This window comes from Pseudorca crassidens, chromosome X, assembly GCF_039906515.1.
Source record: "Pseudorca crassidens isolate mPseCra1 chromosome X, mPseCra1.hap1, whole genome shotgun sequence".
Taxonomy (NCBI): domain Eukaryota; kingdom Metazoa; phylum Chordata; class Mammalia; order Artiodactyla; family Delphinidae; genus Pseudorca; species Pseudorca crassidens.
Window position 1 is genome coordinate 80,706,817 of NC_090317.1, and position 20,140 is coordinate 80,726,956.

Here is a 20,140-nt window from a genome sequence, read left to right on the forward strand (position 1 = left end):
TCATTATGTTTATCTCACTGTGTTTGGGGTCTCCTTTTGCAGGCTGCAGGTTCATAGTTCCCATTGTTTGTGGTGTCTGTCTCCAGTCGCTAAGGTTGGCTCAGTGGGTTGTGTAGGTTTCCTGGTGGAAGGGACTAGTGCCTGTGTTCTGGTGGATGAGGTTTGATCTTGTCTTTCTGGTAGGCAGGTCCACGTCTGGTGGTGTGTTTTGGGGTGTCTGTGGCCTTATTATGATTTTAGATGGCCCTTTTCTTAATGGATGGGGCTGTGTTCCTGTCTTGCTAGTTGTTTGGCCTAGGGTGCCCAGCACTGTAGCTTGCTGGTCCTTGAGTGAAACTGGGTGTTGTTGTTGAGATGGAGATCTCTGGGAGATTTTTGCTATTTGATATTATGTGGAGCTGGGAGTTCTCTTGTGGACCACTGTCCTGAAGTTGGCTCTCCCACCTCAGGATTACAGCCCTGATGCCTGGCTGGAGCACCAAGAACCTGTCCTCCACATGGCTCAGAATAAAAGGGAGAGAAAATAGAAAGAAAGAAAGAGGATAAAATAAAATAAAGTAAGGTAAAATTAAATAAAGTTATTAAAATAAAAAAAATTATTAAGGAAAATATTTTTATAAAAATTCAGATGGACAGAACCCTAGGACAAATGTTGAAAGCAAAGCTATACAGACTCAGAAACATACACAGACACACTCACAAAAAGAGGAAAATGGGAAAAAATAATCTATCTTGCTCCCAAAGTCAACCTCCTCAATATGGATGATTCATTGTCTATTCAGGCATTCCACAGATGCAGGGTATACCAATTTGATTGTGGAGCTTTAATCTGCTGCTTCTGAAGCTCCTGGGAGAAATTTCCCTTTGTCTTCTGTGTTTGCACAGCTCCTGGGGTTCAGCTTTGGATTTGGCCCCACCTCTGCATGTAGGTCGCCTGAGGGTGTCTGTCCTTCACTCAGACAGCACGGGGTTAAAGGAGCAGCTGCTTCAGGGGCTCTGGCTCACTCAAGCCGAGGAGAGGGATGCGTACGGATGTGGGGCAAGCCTGCGGTGACAGAGGCCAGCATGTCATTGCACTAGCCTGGGGCATGCCGTGCATTCACCCAAGGAATTTGTCCCTGGATTAAGGGACCCTGGCAGTGGTGGGCTGCACAGGCTCCCGGGAGGTGTGGTGTGGAGAGTAACCTGTGCTTGCACACAGGTTTCGTGGTTGCTGCAGCAGCAACCTTAGTGTCTCATGCCCGTCTCTGGGGTCCGCACTGCTAGCCGCAGCTCGTGTCCATCTCTGGAGCTCCTTTAAACAGTGCTTTTAATCCCCTCTCCTCTCACACCAAGAAACAAAGAGGCAAGGAAAAGTCTCTTGTCTCTATGGCAGCTCCAGCCTTTTACCAGACTCTCTCCCAGCTAGCCGTGATGCAGTGACCCCTTCAGGTGGTGTTTACGCAGCCAACACCAGTCCTCTCCCTGCATCTTACCGAAGCCTGAACCTCACATCCCAGCCCCCACCTGTCCCAGCAGGTGAGCAGACAAGCTTCTCGGGCTGGTGAGTGCTGGGCGGTACCAATCCTATGTGGGGGAATCTCTCCTCTTTGCCCGCCACACACCGCTTGCTGCACTCTCCTCCAAGGCTCTGAAGCTTCCCCCTCCGCCCCCCACAGTCTCCGCCCGTGAAGGGTCTTCTAGTGTGTGGAAACCTTTCCTCCTTCACAGCTCCCTCCCACTGGTGCTGGTCCCATCCTTATTCTTTTGTCTCTTTTTTTTCTTTTTTCTTTTGCCTTACACAGGTACGTGGGGAGTTTCTTGCCTTTCAGGAGGTCTGAGGTCTTTTGCCAGCATTCATTGGGTGTTGTATAGTAGCAGTTCTACGTGTAGAGGTATTTCCGATGTATCATGGTTTAGAAGGTGATTTCCAGATCTTACTCTTCCGCCATCTTTTAGGATTGCTTTTTATACTGGGTGTTTATTTCTTTTTTCTTCTGGTTCCATATAAATTTTTAGGATTTGCCTTTCCTATTTGTCTGAAAAATGCTGTTGGAATTCTGATAAGGATTGCAATTAATCTATAAATAATTTTCGTTTGTATGGATATTTTATTATTAATTTTTCTGATCTTTGATCACAAGATATCTTTATATTTACCTGTGTCTTTTTCAGTTTCTATCATTAGGGCCTTGTATTTCAGTGTACAAATCTTTCACTTCCTGATTTAAAATTTTAAAGTATTTTATTCTTGTTGATGCTGTAAATGGGATTGTTCTCTTTATTTTAAGCTATATTATTTTTATATAGAGGGATGCAACTTATTTTTACCTGTATGTTGATTTTTTTTATCCTACTTACTGAATTTATTGTTTAGTTTTAACAATTTTGTTGGGTTTCAGAATTCTCTATATATACAATCACCTCAAATGGAAAAAGGTAACTTTACTCCATTTCCAATTTAGATGTCTTTTTTAAAAATTGTCTAATTGCTTTAGCGAGAACTTCCAGTACTATGTTGAGTAAAAATGGTGAGATTGGGCGCCTTTGTCTTGTTTCTGATCTTAGAGGAAATCTTTGAACAGTTCATTGTTGAGTAAACTATTCGCTGTGAGCTTGTCATCTATGGTTTTTATTATGTTGAAGTATGTTCCTTCCTTACCCAATTTGTTGAGAGTTTCTTTTCTTATCATAAAACGGTGTTGTACTTTGTCAAATTCCTTTTCTGCATCTATTGAGATAATTATATGATTTTAATCTTTCATTCTATTGATGTGGTGTATCATTGACTGATTTGTTTAAGTAGAGCATCTTTTTACCATGATGTTGAATTCGCTTTGCTAATGTTTTCTTAACAGTTTTTGCATCTAAAATTATTGGGGGTAGTGGTCTGTAGTTTTCTTTTCTGGTAGTGTCCAAATGTCTTTGGTGTCAGGGTACTGCTGGCCTCACAGAATGAGTTTGGGAATGCTCCCTCGCCTCTGATTTTTTAGGAACAGTTGAAAAGGATCAGAGTGAATTCTTCTTTAAATATTTAGTAGAATTTACCAGGTAAATCTGTATCTGTTCTTAAACTTTTCTTAGTTGGGAAGTTTTTGATCACTGACTCAATCCCCTTATGTGTTATTGCTTCATTTATATTTCCTATTTCTTCATGAGTTAGTCTCTTTTAAGGAAATATTTCTTAATGTGAACCATTTTTAAAGTTTTTTTTGATTTTGTAACAATATTCCTTCTGTTTTATGTTTTGGTTTTTTTGGCCCCAAAGCTTATGAGATCTTAGCTGTCTGACCAGGGATCAAACCTGCATGCTCTGCATTGGAAGGTGAAATCTTAACCACTGGACTTCCAGGGAAGTCCCCATGATTTAGTCTTGGTAATCATATTTCTAGAAATTTATCCATTTGTTTTAGGTTTTCTGATTTGTTTGCATATAAATGTTCATAGAAGTCTCATGATTTCTTTGATATTCATTTTAATGTCTCTTTTTGATTATCAATATCATTTATTTGAGTCTTCTCTCATTTTTCTTAGTCTCATAAAGTTTTTCAATTTTCAAAGAAAAATCTTGCTCTTAGTTATGTTGATCTTTTCTGTTAATTTCCTGGGCTATATTTTATTGTTTATGTTTTGATCTTTGTTATTCCCTTTTTTCAACTATCTGAGCTTAGTTTGCTTTTCTTTTCTTATTTTCTTCACATGTAATGTTACTTTGATTATTTGAGATTTTATGTTTTTCATAATATACGTATTTATCACTGTAAATTTCCCTGTTAGAACTGCTTTTGCAGGATCCCATAGGTTTTGGTACACTGTGCTTCCATTTTCATTTGTTTTGAGATTTTGAAACATTTGAAAACATTTCTTCTTTGACCTATTTGTTGATCATAAATGTTTTGTTTAATTTTCACATATTTGTAAATTTTTCAGCTTTCCTTGTGTTGATTCTAGTTTTCTGCTTTTTTTTTAGTTTTATGCTTTTATTGTCAGAAAAGGTACTTGGTATAATTTCAAATTTGCTAAGCCATGTTTTGTGTTCTATCATATTATCTATCCTGGAGAATGTTCTGTGAACATTTGAGAAAAATAATATGTATTTTGTTTCTGTTAATGGAATATTACATACACACACACACACACACACACATCTGTTAGGTCCATTTAGTCTAAAGTACATTTCAAATTCTATGTTTTCTAGTTGATTTTTTTCTCTTGGTGACCTATCCATTGCTGAAAGTGGGGTATTGAAATGTCCTACTCCTCTTGTGTTGTCTACTTCTCCCTTCAGCTCTTAGTATTTGCTTACTACGTTTTGGTGTTCCAATGTTGGGTGCTTATATATTTATTGTTACTGTATCTTCTTGATCAATTTACAACTTTGTCATTGTATAATGACCCTCCTTGTCTCTAGTTACCATTCTTCACAGCTGGGGAAGCTGAGCACTTACTCTCACACTCCCTTTCACTTATTGGAGAGATAATCAGCTAGTTTAGTTCTAAGCTGTGCCATCTTTGGGGAAGGGTGATCCTTTCAAAGTAAACCTGTTCCTCTTATGCACTCACTTTCATCTTAACTCGTTTTTACTACCTCAGAGTGCTGGAATTTTCCTCTGGAGAACCGGACTTCCACAAAAGCTTTCTTGTCTACGAACGTATGCCCAATTCAAATGTTTCCATACCACAGCCATGAGGTTATAGGGCTGGATCACAGGCCATGCCATTTCCACAGTCTGTACTGAAGTCCATCTGCCTGTTGCCAGAGGTGAGCAAGATTCCTCCCAGTTCCCTTGGTGTATGGTGCTATATCTTACTATTCCCACAGGAGCACTGTTGTTCATGAATGAATGTGAGATGTTATAGGATGGAGGTACAAAAACAAGGAAGGTCTTATTCCATTAAAATATTGATATATTGAAAAGGACAGTCCCTTCAAAATATAGGGCCAGGAAAAATGGTTATCTACATGTGAAAGAATGAAGTTGGAGCCTTATCTTGCAAGATATAAAAAATTAACTCTAAATGGATCAAAGACCTAAAATCATAAAATCCCTAGATGAAAGCATAGGGCAAATGCTTCATGACATTGAATTTGGCAGAGGTTTCTTGGATATGAAAACAAAATCAGAGGAAACAAAGGAAAAAATAAACTAATTGACTTCATAAAAATTTTAGAAATGTGTGCATTAAAATAATATCAACAGAGTAAAACGGCAACTCACAGAATGGGAGGAAACATTTGATATCACATATAACAGATTAATATCCAGAATATATAGAAAATGAAAACTCAACAACAAAAAAATGTACAACCTGATTCAAAAATGGAGAAAAACTTGAATAGACATTTCTCCAAAAATGATATACAAATTGCAATAAACACATAAGAGATGCACGGCATCAGAAATAATTGGCAAATGAAAAACAAAACTGCAGTGTGATACTAACTCACGCCCTTTAAGATGGCTACTATATTATAAAGGGAAAATAACAAGTGTTATTTGTGGAGAGGTGGAGAATTTGGAACTCTTGTACCCTCTTGGTTTCAGTGTGTGTTTTAGCCTCATAAAAAAGAGTATAACCATTCTTCAAAAATTAATAATAGAATTACCATACGATCAAGCAACTCTACATCTCGGTTTACTCCCAAAAGAATTGATAACGTTGTCTCAAAGAGATATTTTACACCAATGATCATAGCAGCATTATTCATAATAACCAAAACATAGAAATTTCCCAAGTGTCCATTGATGAATAAACAAAATATATGTACATAAAATAGAATATTTTTAGACTTATAAAAGAAGGAAATTCTGACATATGCTACAAGTATAAGTCTTGAAGACAATATGCTAAGTGAAATAAGCCTGTCATATAAGACAAATGCTATACAATTCCATTTATATGAGATACTTAATCAAATCATAAAGACAGAAAGTAAAATTGTGATCATCAGGGGATGGGGGAAGGGATGCATGGGAAATTATTATTATTTTTTTAACATCTTTATTGGAGTATAATTGCTTTACAATGGTCTGTTAGTTTCTGCTTTATAACAAAGTGAATCAGTTATACATATACATATGTTCCCATATCTCTTCCCTCTTGCATCTCCCTCCCTCCCACCCTCCATTTCCCACCCCTCTAGGTGGTCACAAAACACCGAGCTGATCTGCCTATGCTATGTGTCTGCTTCCCACTAGCTATCTATTTTACGTTTGGTAGTGTGTATATGTCCATACCACTCACTCACTTTGTCACAGCTTACCATTCCCACTTCCTACATCCTCAAGTCCATTCTCTAGTATGTCTGTGTCTTTATTCCCGTCTTGCCCCAAGGTTCTTCATGACCTTTTTTTTTCTTTTTACTTAGATTCCATATATATGTGTTAGCATACGGTATTTGTTTTTCTCTTTCTGACTTACTTCATTCTGCATGACAGACTCTAGGTCCATCCACCTCACTACAAATAACTCAATTTCATTTCCTTTTATGGCTGAGTAATATTCCATTGTATATATGGGCCACATCTTCTTTATCCATACATCTGTTGATGGACACTTAAGTTGCTTCCATGTTCTGGCTGTTGTAAATAGAGCTGATATGATTATTTGGTACATGACACTTTTTGAATTATGGTTTTCTCAGGGTATATGCCCAGTAGTGGGAAATGGGATTGCTGGGCCATATGGTAGTTCTATTATTTTTATTTATTTATTTATTTATTTATTTATTTGTAGGACTCGGGCCTCTCACTGCTGCGGCCTCTCCTGCCACGGAGCACAGGCTCTGGTCGCGCATGTCCAGCATCCACGGCCCATGGGCCCATCCGCTCCGAGACACATGGGACCCTCCAGGACCGGGCATGAACCCACACCCCAGCAGTGGCCAGCCAACTCCCAACCACCGCACCACCAGGGAAGCCCTATTTTTAGTTTTTAAAGAACCTCCATACTGTTCTCCATAGTGGCTGTATCAATTTACATTCCTACCAACAGTGCTCGTGTTTTATCTTGTCTCCACACCCTCTCCAGTGTTTATTGTTTCTAGATTTTTTGATGATGGCCATTCTGACTGGTGTGTGATGATATATCATTATAGTTTTGTGGGTTTTTTTGCGGTACGCGGGCCTCTCACTGTTGTAGCCTCTCCCGTTGCGGAGCACAGGCTCCGGACGCGCAGGCTCAGCGGCCATGGCTCACGGGCCCAGCCGCTCCACGGCAAGTGGGATCCTCACAGACCAGGGCACGAACCCGGGTCCCCTGAGTCAGCAGGCGAATTCTCAACCACTGCGCCACCAGGGAAGCCCTCATTATAGTTTTGATTTGCATTTCTGTAAGGATTAATGATGTTGAGCATTCTTTCATGTGTTTATTGACAATCTGTATATCTTCTTTGGAGAAATGTCTATTTAGGCCTTGTGACCATTTTTGATTAGGTTTTTTTTTTTTTTTTATGGAGCTGCATGAGCTGCTTGTAAATTTTTTTTTTTTTTTTTTTTTTTGCGGTACACGGGCCTCTCACTGCTGTGGCCTCTCCCGTTGTGGAGCACAGGCTCCGGACGTGCAGGCCCAGCAGCCATGGCTCACGGGCCCAGCCTCTCCGCGGCATGTGGGATCCTCCCGGACCAGGGCACGAACCCGCATCCCCTGCATCGGCAGGCGGACTCTCAACCACTGCGCCACCAGGGAAGCCCTGCTTGTAAATTTTGAAGACTAATTCTTTGTAAGCTGCTTCATTTGCAAATATTTTCCCCCATTATGAGGGTTATCTTTTGGTTTTGTTTATGGTTCCTTTGCTGTGCAAAAGCTTTTAAGTTTCATTAGGTCCCATTTGTTTATTTTTCTTTTTATTTCCATTTCTCTAGGAGGTTGGTCGAAAGGATCTTGCTGGGATTTAGGTCATAGTGTGTTCTGCCTATGTTTTCCTCTAAGAGTTTGATAGTGTCTGGCCTTGCATTTAGGTCTTTAATTCATTTTCAGTTTATTTTTGTGTATGGTGTTAGGGAGTGTACTTAGTTTTTTTTCTTTATTTTTTTCTTTCTTGCTCTCTCTTTTTATTTTTTTAATTTTTATTTATTTATTTATTTTCTTTTAACATCTTTATTGGGATATAATTACTTTACAATGGTGTGTTAGTTTCTGCTTTATAACAAAGTGAATCAGTTATACATATACATATGTTCCCATAACTCTTCCCTCTTGCATCTCCCTCCCTCCCACCCTTCCTATCCCACCCATCCAGGTGGTCACAAAGCACCGAGCTGACATCCCTGTGCTATGTGGCTGCTTCACATTAGCCATCTACCTTACGTTTGTTAGTGTATATATGTCCATGTGTCTCTCCCACTTTGTCACAGCTCACCCTTCCCCTCCCCATATCCTCAAGTCCGTTCTCTAGTAGGTCTGTGTCTTTATTCCTGCCTTACCCCTAGGTTCTTCATGACATTTTTTTCTTAAATTCCATATGTATGTGTTAGCATACAGTATTTGTCTTTCTCTTTCTGACTTTCTTCACTCTGTATGACAGACTCTAGGTCTATCCACCTCATTACAAATAGCTCAATTTCATTTCTTTCTATGGCTGAGTAATATTCCATTGTATATATGTGTCACATCTTCTTTATCCATTCATCCGATGGTGGGCACTTAGGTTGTTTCCATCTCTGTGCTATTGTAAAGAGAGCTGCAATGAACATTTTGGTACATGACCCTTTTTGAATTATGGTTTTCTTAGGGTATATGCCCAGTAGTGGGGTTGCTGGGTCATATGGTAGTTCTATTTGTAGTTTTTTAAGGAACCTACATACTGTTCTCCATAGTGGCTATATCAATTCACATTCCCACCAGCAGTGCAAGAGTGTTCCCTTTTCTCCACACCCTCTCCAGCATTTATTGTTTCAAGATGTTTTGGATGATGGCCATTCTGACTGGTGTGAGATGATATCTCATTGTAGTTTTGATTTGCATTTCTCTAATGATTAATGATGTTGAGCATTATTTCATGTGTTTGTTGGTAGTCTGTATATCTTCTTTGGAGAAATGCCTATTTAGGTCTTCTGCCCATTTTTGGACAGGGTTGTTTGTTTTTTTTCTTACTGGGCTGCATGAGCTGCTTATAAATTTTGGAGATTAATCCTTTGTCAGTTGCTTCATTTGCAAATATTTACTCCCATTCTGAGGGTTGTCTTTTGGTCTTGTTTATGATTTCCTTTGCTGTGCAAAAGCTTTGAAGTTTCATTATGTCCCATTTGTTTATTTTTGTTTTTATTTCCTTTTCTTTAGGTTGTTGGTCAGAAAGAATCTTGCGGTGATTTATGTTATAGCGTGTTCTGTCTATGCTTTTCTCTAAGAGTTTGAGAGTGTCTGGCCCTGTTTTTAGGTCTTTAATCCATTATGAGTTAAGTTTTGTGTATGGTGTTAGGGAGTGTTCTAATTTCATACTTTTACATGCACCTTTCCAGGTTTTTCAGCACCACGTTTTGAAGAGGCTGTCTTTTCTCCACTTTATATTCTTCCCTATCTTTTCAAAGATAAGGTGGCCATATGTGCCAGGGTTTTTCCCTGGGCTTTCTATCCTGTTCCATTGATCTATATTTCTGTTTTTGTGCCAGTAACATACTGTCTTCATTACTGTAGCTTTATAGTATTGTCTGAAGGCTGGGAGCCAGGTTCCTCCAGCTCCATTTTTAATTCTCAAGATTTCTTTGCCTATTAGGGGTTTTTGTGTTTCCATACAATATGTGAAAATGTTTGTTCTTGTTTTGTGAAAAATGCCAGTGCTAGATTGAAGAGTCTGTCCATTCTCCACTGACCATTCCTGCCTCCTTTATCAAAGATAAGGTGACCATATGTGCGTGGGTTTATCTCTGGGCTTTCTATCCTGTTCCATTGATCTATCTTCTGTTTCTGTGCCAGTAACATACTGTGTTGATTACTGTAGCCTTGTAGTATAGTCTGAAGACAGGGAGCCTGATTCCTCCAGCTCCGGTTTTCATTCTCAAGATTGCTTTTACTATTCGGGGTCTTTTGTTTCCATACAAATTGTGAAATTTTTTGTCCTAGTTCTGTGAAAAATGCCAGTGGTAGTTTGATAGGGATTGCATTTTATCTGTAGATTGCTTTGGGTAGTAGAGTCATTTTCACAATGTTGATTCTTCCAATCCAAGAACATGGTATATCTCTCCATCTATTTGTATCATCTTTAATTTCTTTCATCAGTGTCTTATAATTTTCTGCATACAGGTCTTTTGTCTCCTTATGTAGGTTTATTCCTAGATATTTTATTGTTTTTGTTGCAATGGTAAATGGGAGTGTTTTCTTTTCTTTTTTTTTTTTGCAGTACGCAGGCCTCTCACTATTGTGGCCTCTCCCGTTGCAGAGCACAGGCTCCGGACACGCAGGCCCAGCGGCCATGGCTCACGGGCCCAGCCGCTCCACGGCATGTGGAATTTCCCCAGACCGGGGCACGAACCCGTGTCCCCTGCATCGGCAGGCGAACTCTCAACCACTGCACCACCAGGGAAGCCCGGGAGTGTTTTCTTGATTTCAATTTCAGATTTTTCATCATTAGCGTATAGGAATGCCAGAGAATTCTGTGCATTAATTTTGTATCCTGCTACTTTACCAAATTCATTGATCAGCTCCAGTAGTTTTCTAGTAGCATCTTTAGGATTCTCTATGGATAGTATCATGTCTTCTGCAAACAGTGACAGCTTTACTTCTTTTTTTCCTATTTGGATCCCTTTTATTTGTTTTTATTCTCTGATTGCTGTGGCTAAAACTTCCAAAACGATGTTGAATAATAGTGGTGAGAGTGGGCAACCTTATCTTGTTCCTGATCTTAGTGGAAATTCTTTCAGTTTTTAACCATTGACCACAATGTTGGCTGTGGGTTTGTCATATACGGTCTTTGATATGTTGAGGAAAGTTCCCTCTCTGCCTATTTTCTGGAGGGTTTTTATCATAAATGGGTGTTGAATTTTGTCAAAAGCTTTCTCTGCATCTATTGAGATGGTCATATGGTTTTTCTCCTTCAGTTTGTTAATATGGTGTATCACACTGATTGATTTGCGTATATTGAAGAATGCTTGCATTGTTGGAATAAACCCCACTTGATCACGGTGTATGATCCTTTAATGTGCTGTTGGTATCCGTTTGCTAGTATTTTGTTGAAGAGATTTGCATCTATGTTCATCAGTGATATTGGCCTATAATTTCATTTCTTTGTGTCATATTAGTCTGGTTTTCGTATCAGGGTGATTGTGGCCTTGTGGAATGAGTTTGGGAGAGGTCCTCCCTCTGCTTTAATTTGGAAGAGTTTGACAAGGATCGGTGCTAGCTCTTTTCTATATGTATTATAGAATTTGCCTGTGAAGCCATCTGATCCTGCGCTTTGGTTTGTTGGAAGATTTTCAATCACAGTTTCAATTTCAGTACTTGAGATTTGTCTGTTCATATTTTCTATTTCATCCTTGTTCAGTGTCAGCAGGTTGTGCATTTCAAAGAATTTGTGCATTTCTTTCAGACATGCAAATGCAAACCAAAAGAAAGCTGGAGGAGCAATTCTCATATCGGACATATAGTCTCTAAAATAAAGACTATTAGAAGAGACAAATAAGGACACTGGATAATGATCAAGGGATCGGTCCAAGAAGAAGATATAACAATTTTAAATATATCTGCACCCAACATAGGAGCACCTCAATACATAAGGCATCTACTAACAGCCACAAAATAGGAAATTGACAGTAACACATACATAGTATGGGAGTTTAACACCCCACATTCACCAATAGAAAGATCATGCAAAATGAAAATAAATAAGGAAACAGAAGCTTAAAATAATACATTAAACAAGATGGACTTAATTGATATTTATAGACAAAGACAACAAAATACACATTTTTCTCAAGTGCTCCTGCAACATTCTCCTGGATAGATCATGTCTTGGGTCACAAATCAAGACTTGGTAAATTTAAGAACATTGAAATTGTATCAAGTATCTTTTCCAAAAACAATACTATGAGACTAGATAACAATTACAGGAAAAAACCTTTAGAAAATACAAACACATGGAGGCAAAACAATACACTACTTAATAACGAAGTGATCACTGAAAAAATCAAAGATGTAATCAAAAAATACCTAGAAAAAATGAGAATGGAGACACGACGAAGCAAAACCTATGGGATGCAACAAAAACAGTTCTAAGAGGGAAGTTTATAGCAATACAATTGTACCCTAATAAACAGGAAACATCTTGAATAAATAACCTAAACATGCACCTAACACAATTAGAGAAAGAACAAAAAAAATAACACAAATTTAGCAGAAGGAAAGAAATCATAAAGATCAGATCACAAATAAATGAATCAGAAATGAAGGAAACAATAGCAAAGATCAATAATACTATAAGCTGTGTCTTTGAGAAGATAAACAAGATTGATAAACCATAGCCAGACACAAAATAAAAGGGAGAGGTCTGAAATCAATAGAATTAGAAATTAAAAAGGAGAAGTAACAACTGACATGGCAGAAATACAAAAGTTCATGAGACATAACTACAAGCAACTCTATGCCAATAAAATGGACAAATTCTTAGAAAAAGCACAACCTGCTGAGACTGAATCAGGATGAAATAAAAAATATGAGCACACGAATTACAAGCACTGAAATAGAATCTGTGATTAAAAATCTTCAAACAAAGTGATATGGGATCATAGGTTTATGTATAACTGATACATTTTATTAAAAGGCAGATACTAACACACAATTGTTAAGCAATTATACTCCAATAAAGGTATTAAAAAAATCTTCCAACACACAAAAGCCCAGGACAAGATGGCTTCACAGGCAAATTCTATCAAACATTTAGAGAAGAGCTAACACGTATCCTTCTCAAATTCTTCCAAAATATACCAGAGGGAGGAACACGCCCAAACTCGTTCTACAAGGCTACCATCTCCCTGATACCAAAACCAGACAAAGATGTCATTAAAAAAACAAAAACTGCAGGCCAATAACACTGATGAACATAGATGCAAAAATCCTCAACAAAGTACTAGCAAACAGAAAGCAACTGCGCATTAACGGGATAATACACCATGATCAAGTGGGGTTTATTCCAGGAATGCAAGAATTCTTCAATATACACAAATCAATCAATGTGAAACGTCATATTAACAACTTGAAGGAGAAAAACCATATGATCATCTCAATTGATGCAGAGAAAGCTTTTGACAAAATTCAACACCCATTAATGATAAAAACTCTGCAAAAGTAGGCATAGGGGGAACTTTCCTCAACATAATAAAGGCCATATATAACAAACACACAGCCAACATCATCCTCAATGGTGAGAAACTTAAACCGTTTCCAATTAGACCAGGAACAATACAAGGTTGCCCACTCTCACCAGTCTTATTCAACATAGTTTTGGAAGTTGTAGCCACAGTAATCAGAGAGAAAAATGAAGTAAAAGGAATCCAAATCAGAAAAGAAGAAATAAAGCTGTCACTCTTTGAAGATGATATGATACTATATATAGAGAATCCTAAAGATGCAACCAGGAAACTATTAGAGCTAATCAATGAATTTTGTAAAGTAGCAGGATACAAAATTAATACACAGAAATCTGTGGCATTCCTATACACTAATTATGGAAAAGCTGAAAGTGAAATTAAGAAAATGCTCCCAGGGACGATGGTGGAAGAGTAAGACGTGGAAATCATCTTCCTCCATACAGATACATCAGAAATACATCAAAACGTGGAGAAACTCCTACAGAACATCTACTGAACACTGGCAGAAGAACTCAGACCTCCCAAAAGGCAAGAAAATCCCCACATACCTGAGTAGGGCAAAAGAAAAAGAATAAACAGAACCAAAAGAAGAGGAACGGGACCTGCCCAATGGGTGGGAGCTGTGAAGGAGGAAAAGTTTCCACACACTAGGAAGACCCTTTGTGGGTGGAGACTGCGGGTCTCGGAGGGCGGAAGCTTTGGAGCAGCAGAGGACAGCACAGCAAAAGTGGTGCAGAGGGCAAAGAGGAGAGATTCCCGCACAGAGGATTGGTGCTGACTGGCATTCACCAGCCCGAGAGGATTGTGTGCTCACGTGCTGGGGTGGGCGTGCCTGAGAGCTGAGGCTCAGGCTTCGTTCGGAGTGCAGGGTGAGTACTGCTGTTGTCAGCGTGAACACAGCCTGCAGTGGGTTAGTGCACCACGGCTAGCCATGAGGGAGTCCGGGGTAAAGCCTGGACCTGCCAAAGGGGCAAAGACTTTTTCTTCCCACTTTCTTTCCTGGTGTGACAGGAGAGGGGATTAAGAATGCTGCTTAAACGAGCTCCAAGATGGGCACAAGCCGCGGTTAACAGCCCGAACACCAGAGACCGGACTGAGACAGTAAGCCTGCTGCTGTGCCACAGAGAAGCCTGTGTGTGAGCACAGGTCACTATACACACCTCCCTTCTGGGAAGCCTGTGCAGCCCGCCACTACCAGGGTCCCAGGATCCAGGGACAACTTCCCCGAGAGAGCACACGGCACGCATCAGGCTGGCGCAAAGTCACGCCAGCCTCTGTCACTGCAGGCTCACCCCGCACTACATACCCCTCCTTCCCCCCAGCCTTAGTGAGCCAGAGCCCCCAATCAGTGGCTCCTTTAACCCCCTCTTGTCTGAGCGAAGAAGAGATGCCCGCCAGCGACCTACATGCAGAGGCAGGGCCAAATCCAAAGCTGAGCCCAGGGAGCTGTGCAAAAAATGAAAAGAAAGGGAAATCTCTCCTGGCAGCCTCAGGAGTAGTTGATTATATTTCCACAATCAACTTGATGTACCCTGCATCTGTGGAATACCTGAATAGACAATTAATCATCTCAAATTGAGGAGGTGGACTTTGAGAGCAAGATTTATTATGTTTTCACATTTTCTCTTTTTGTGAGGGTGTATGTGTTTGCTTTTGTGTGAGATTTTGTCTGTATAGCTTTGTTTTCACTATTTGTCCTAGGGTTCTATCCATCCAGTTTTTTTGTTTGTTTGTTTTTTACTTTAAAAAAATTTCTTAATAATTACTTTTTATTTTAATAAATATTTTATTATATCTTACTTTATTTGCTTTCCTTTTATCCTCTTTCCTTCCTTCTTTCTACTTTTTCTCCCTTTTATTCTGAGGAGTGTGGATGAAAGGCTCTTGGTGATGCAGCCAAGTGTCAGTGCTGTGCCTCTGGGGTGGGAGAGACAACTTCAGGACACTGGTCCACAAGAGAACTCCCAGCACCACGTAATATCAAATGGTGAAAATGTCCCAGAGATCTCCATCTCAGCAACAACACCCAGCTTCACTCAACGACCAGCAAGCTACAGTGCTGGACACCCTATGCCAAACAACTGGCAAGAGAAGAACACAAACACACCCATTAGCAGAGAGGCTGCCTAAAGTCATAATAAGTCCACAGACATCTCAAAACTCATCACCAGACGTGGAATTGACCACCAGATAGACAAGATCCAGCCTCATCCAGCAGAACACAGGCACTAGTCCCCTCTACCGGGAAGCCTACAAAAGCCACTGAACAAACTTTTGCCACTGGGAACAGACACCAAAAACAACGGGAACTACAAACCTGCAGCCTGCAAAAAGGAGACCCCAAACACAGTAGGATAAGCGAAATGAGAAGACAGAAAAACACACAGCAGATGTAGCAGCAAGATAAAAACCCACTGGACCTAACAAATGAAGAGGAAGTAGGCAGTCTACCTGAAAAAGAATTCAGAATAATGATAGTGAACATGATCCGAAATCTTGGAAACAGAATAGAGAAAATGCAAGAAACATTTAACAAGGACTTAGAAGAACAAAAGATGAAACCAGCAATGATGAACAGCACAATGAATGAAATTCAAAATACTCTAGAAGGGATCAATAGCAGAATAACTGAGGCAGAAAAACGAATAAGTGACCTGGAAGATAAAATAGTGGAACTAACTACTGTAGAGCAGAATAAAGAAAAAAGAATGAAAAGAAATGAGGACTGTCCCAGAGACCTCTGGGACAACATTAAACTCACCAACATTCGAATTATAGGGGTTCCAGAAGAAGAAGAGAAAATGAAATGGGCTGAGAAAATATTTGAAGAGAGTATAGTTGAAAACTTCTCTAATATGGGTAAGGAAATATTTAATCAAGTCCACGAAGCACAGAGAGTCCCATACAGGATAAATCCAAGGAGAAACATTCCAAGACGTATATTAATCAAATTGTCAAAATTTAAATACAAAAAAAACATATTAAAAGCAGCAAGGGAAAAACAACAAATAATACACAAGGGAATTCACATAAGGTTAAGAGCTGATCTTTCAGCAGAAACTCTGAAAGACAGAAAGGAGTGGCAGAACATATTTAAAGTGATGAAGGAGAGAAACCTGCAACCAAGATTACACTACCCAGTAAGGATCTCATTCAGATTTGATGGGGAAATTAAATCCTTTCCATACAAGCAAAAGTTGAGAGTTCAGCACCACCAAACCAGTTTTACAACAAATGCTAAAGGATCTTCTCTAGGCAAGAAACAAAAGAGAAGGAAAACACCTACAATAACAAACTCAAAACAATTAAGAAAATGGGAATAGGAACAAACATATGGCTAATTACCTTAAATGTAAATGGATTAAATGCTCCCACCAAAAGACACAGACTGGTTGAATGGATATAAAAACAAGATCCACATATATGCTCTCTACAAGTGACCCATTTCAGACCTAGAGATGCATACAGACTGAAAGTGAGGGGATGGAAAAGATACTCTATGCAAATGGAAACCAAAAGAAAGCTAAAGTAACAATTCTCATGGCCTTTAAAATAAAGATTATTAGAAGAGACAAAGAAGGACACTAGATAATGATCAAGGGATGGATCCAAGAAGAAGATGTAACAACTGTAAATATTTCTGCACACAACATAGGAGCACCTCAATACGTAAGGCAAATACTAACAGCCGTAAGAGGTGAAATCAACAGTAACACATTCATAGTATGGAACTTTAACACCCCACCTTCACCAATGGACAGATCATCCAAAATGAAAATAAATAAGGAAACACAGCTTTAAATGATACATTAAACAAGATGGACTTAATTGATATTTATAGGACACTCCATCCAAAAACAACAGAATACACATTTTTCTCAAGTTCTCATGGAACATTCTCCAGGATAGATCATATCTTGGGTCAAAAATGAACCCTTGGTAAATATAAGAAAATTGAAATTGTATCAGGTATCTTTTCTGGCCACAATGCTATGAGACTAGATATCAATTACAGGAAAAGACCTGTAAAAAATTCAAACACATGGAGGCAAAACAATGCACTACTTAATAACGAAGTGATCACTGAAGAAATCAAAGAGAAAATCAAAAAATACCTAGAAACAAATGACAATGGAGACACGATGAATCAAAACCTATGCGATGCAAAAAATAGAGTTGTAAGAGGGAAGATGAGAGCAATACAATCCTTACTTAAGAAACAGGAAATATCTCGAATAAACAACCTAACCGTGCACCTGAAGCAATTAGAGAAGGAACAAAACAAACCCAAAGTTAGGAGACGGAAAGAAAACAAAGATCAGATCAGAAATAAATGAAAAATAAATGAAGGAAATGATAGCAAAGATCAATAAAACTAAAAGCTGTGTCTTTGAGAAGATAAACAAGATTGACAAATCATTAGCCAGACACATGAAAAAAAAGTCTCAAATCAATAGGAGGAAAGGAGAAGTAACTGACACGGCAGAAATACAAAAGATCATGAGAGATAACTAAAAGCAACTCTATGCCAATAAAATGGACAACCTGGAAGAAATGGACAAATTCTTAGCAATGCACAACCTGCTGAGACTGAATCAGGATAAAATAAAAATATGAACAGACCAATCACAAGCAGTGAAATTGAATCTGTGATTTAAAATCTTCCAACAAAGAGATATGAGAACATATGTATATGTATAACTGATACACTTTATTAAAAGGCAGAAACTAACAGAGAATTGTAAAGCAATTATCCTCCAATAGAGACATTAAAAAAAATCTTCCAACACACAAAAGCCCAGGACAAGATTGCTTCTCAGGCGAATTCTATCAAACATTTAGAGAAGAGCAAACACATATCCTTCTCAAACTCTTCCAAAATATAGCAAAGGGGGGAACACGCCCAAACTCATTCTACGAGACCACAATCACCCTGATACCAAAATGAGACAAAGAGTTCACACACACACACACAAACAAAACCTGCAAGACAATATCACTGATGACTATAGATGCAAAAATCCTCAGCAAAATACTAGCAAACAGAATGCAACAGCACATTAAAATGATAATACACCATGATCAAGTGGGTTTTTTTCCAGGAATGCACGGATTTTTCTATATACGCAAATCAATCAATGTGATGAACCATATTAACAAATTGAAGGAGAAAAATCATATGATCATCTCAATAGATGCAGAGAAAGCTTTCAACAAAATTCAACACCGATTTATGATAAAAAACCCTGCAAAAAGTATGTGTAGAGGGAACTTTCCTCAACATAATAAAGGCCATATATGACAAACCCACAGCCAACAGCATCCTCAATGGTGAGAAACTGTAACTATTTCCAATAAGAAAAGGAACAATACAAGGTTGTCCACTCTCACCACTCTTATTCAACATGGTTTTGGAAGTTCTAACCAGAGTAATCAGAGAAGAAAAGGAAGGAACATGAATCCAAATCGGAAAAGAAGATCTAAAGCTGTCACTGTTTGCAAATGATATGATACTATATATAGAGAATCCTAAAGATGCTACCAGAAAACTACTAGAACTAATCAATGAATTTTTTAAAGTAGCAGGATACAAAATTAATGCACAGAAATCAATGGCATTCCTATGCACTAATGATGAAAAATCTGAATGTGAAATTAAGAAAACGCTCCCAGGGAAGATGGCAGAAGATTAACATGCGGAGATCACCTTCCTCCCCACAGATCCATCAGAAATACATCAACACGTGGAACAAGTCCAACAGAGCACCTGCTAAACACTGGCAGAAGACCTCAGACCTCCCAAAAGGCAAGAAAATACCCACGTACCTGAGTAAGGCAAAAGAACAAAGAATAAAGAGAGACAAAAATATAGGAATGTGACCTGCACCAGTGGGAGGGAGCTGTGAAGGAGGAAACGTTTCCACACACTAGGAGGCCCCTTCACAGGCAGAGACTAAGGGTCTCGGAGGTCAGAATCTTCAGAGCAGCGGAGGAGAGCACAGCAACAGGGGTTCAGAGGGCAAAGCAGAGAGATTCCTGCACAGAGGATCGCTGCCGACTGGCATTCACCAGTCCAAGAGGCTTGTCTGCTCACCTGCTGTGGTGGGCGGGCCTGAGAGCTGAGCCTCAAGCTTCGGTCGGAGTGCAGGGAGAGGACTGGTGGTGTGGGTGTGAACACAGCCTGCAGGCGGTTAGTGCACCATGGCTAGCCGGGAGGGAGTCCGGGGCAAGACTGGACCTGCTGAAGAGGCAAGAGACTTTTTCTTCCCTCTTTGTTTACTGGTGCACACGGAGAGGGGATTAAGAGTGCTGGTTAAAGGAGCTCCAGAGACGGGTGTGAGCCGTGTCTTACAGCGCAGACCCCAGAGATGGGCATGAGACTCTAAGACTGCTGCTGCCACCACAAAGAAGCCTGTGTGTGAGCACAGGTCACTATCTACACCTCCCTTCTGGGGAGCCTGTGCAGCCCACCACTGCCAGGGTACCGGGATTGAGGGACAACTTCCCCAGGAGAACGCATGTCACGCATCAGTCTGGTGAAAGGAAATGCTGGCTTCTTCCACCGCAGGCTCGACTGCCCTATGTATCCCTCCTGCCCCCTGGCCTGAGTGAGCCAGAGCCCCCGAAGCAGCAGCTCCTTTAATCCCATGCTGTCTGCGCAAAGAATAGATGCCCTCTGGTGACCTACATGCAGAGGCACGGCCAAATCTAACGCTGAGCCCCGGGAGCTGTGCAAACAAAGAAAAGAAAGGGAAATCTCTCCCAGCAGCCTCAGGAGCAGCAGATTAAATCTCCACAATCAACTTGATGTACCCTGTGTCTGTGGAATACCTGAAGAGGCAACAAATCATCCCAAATTG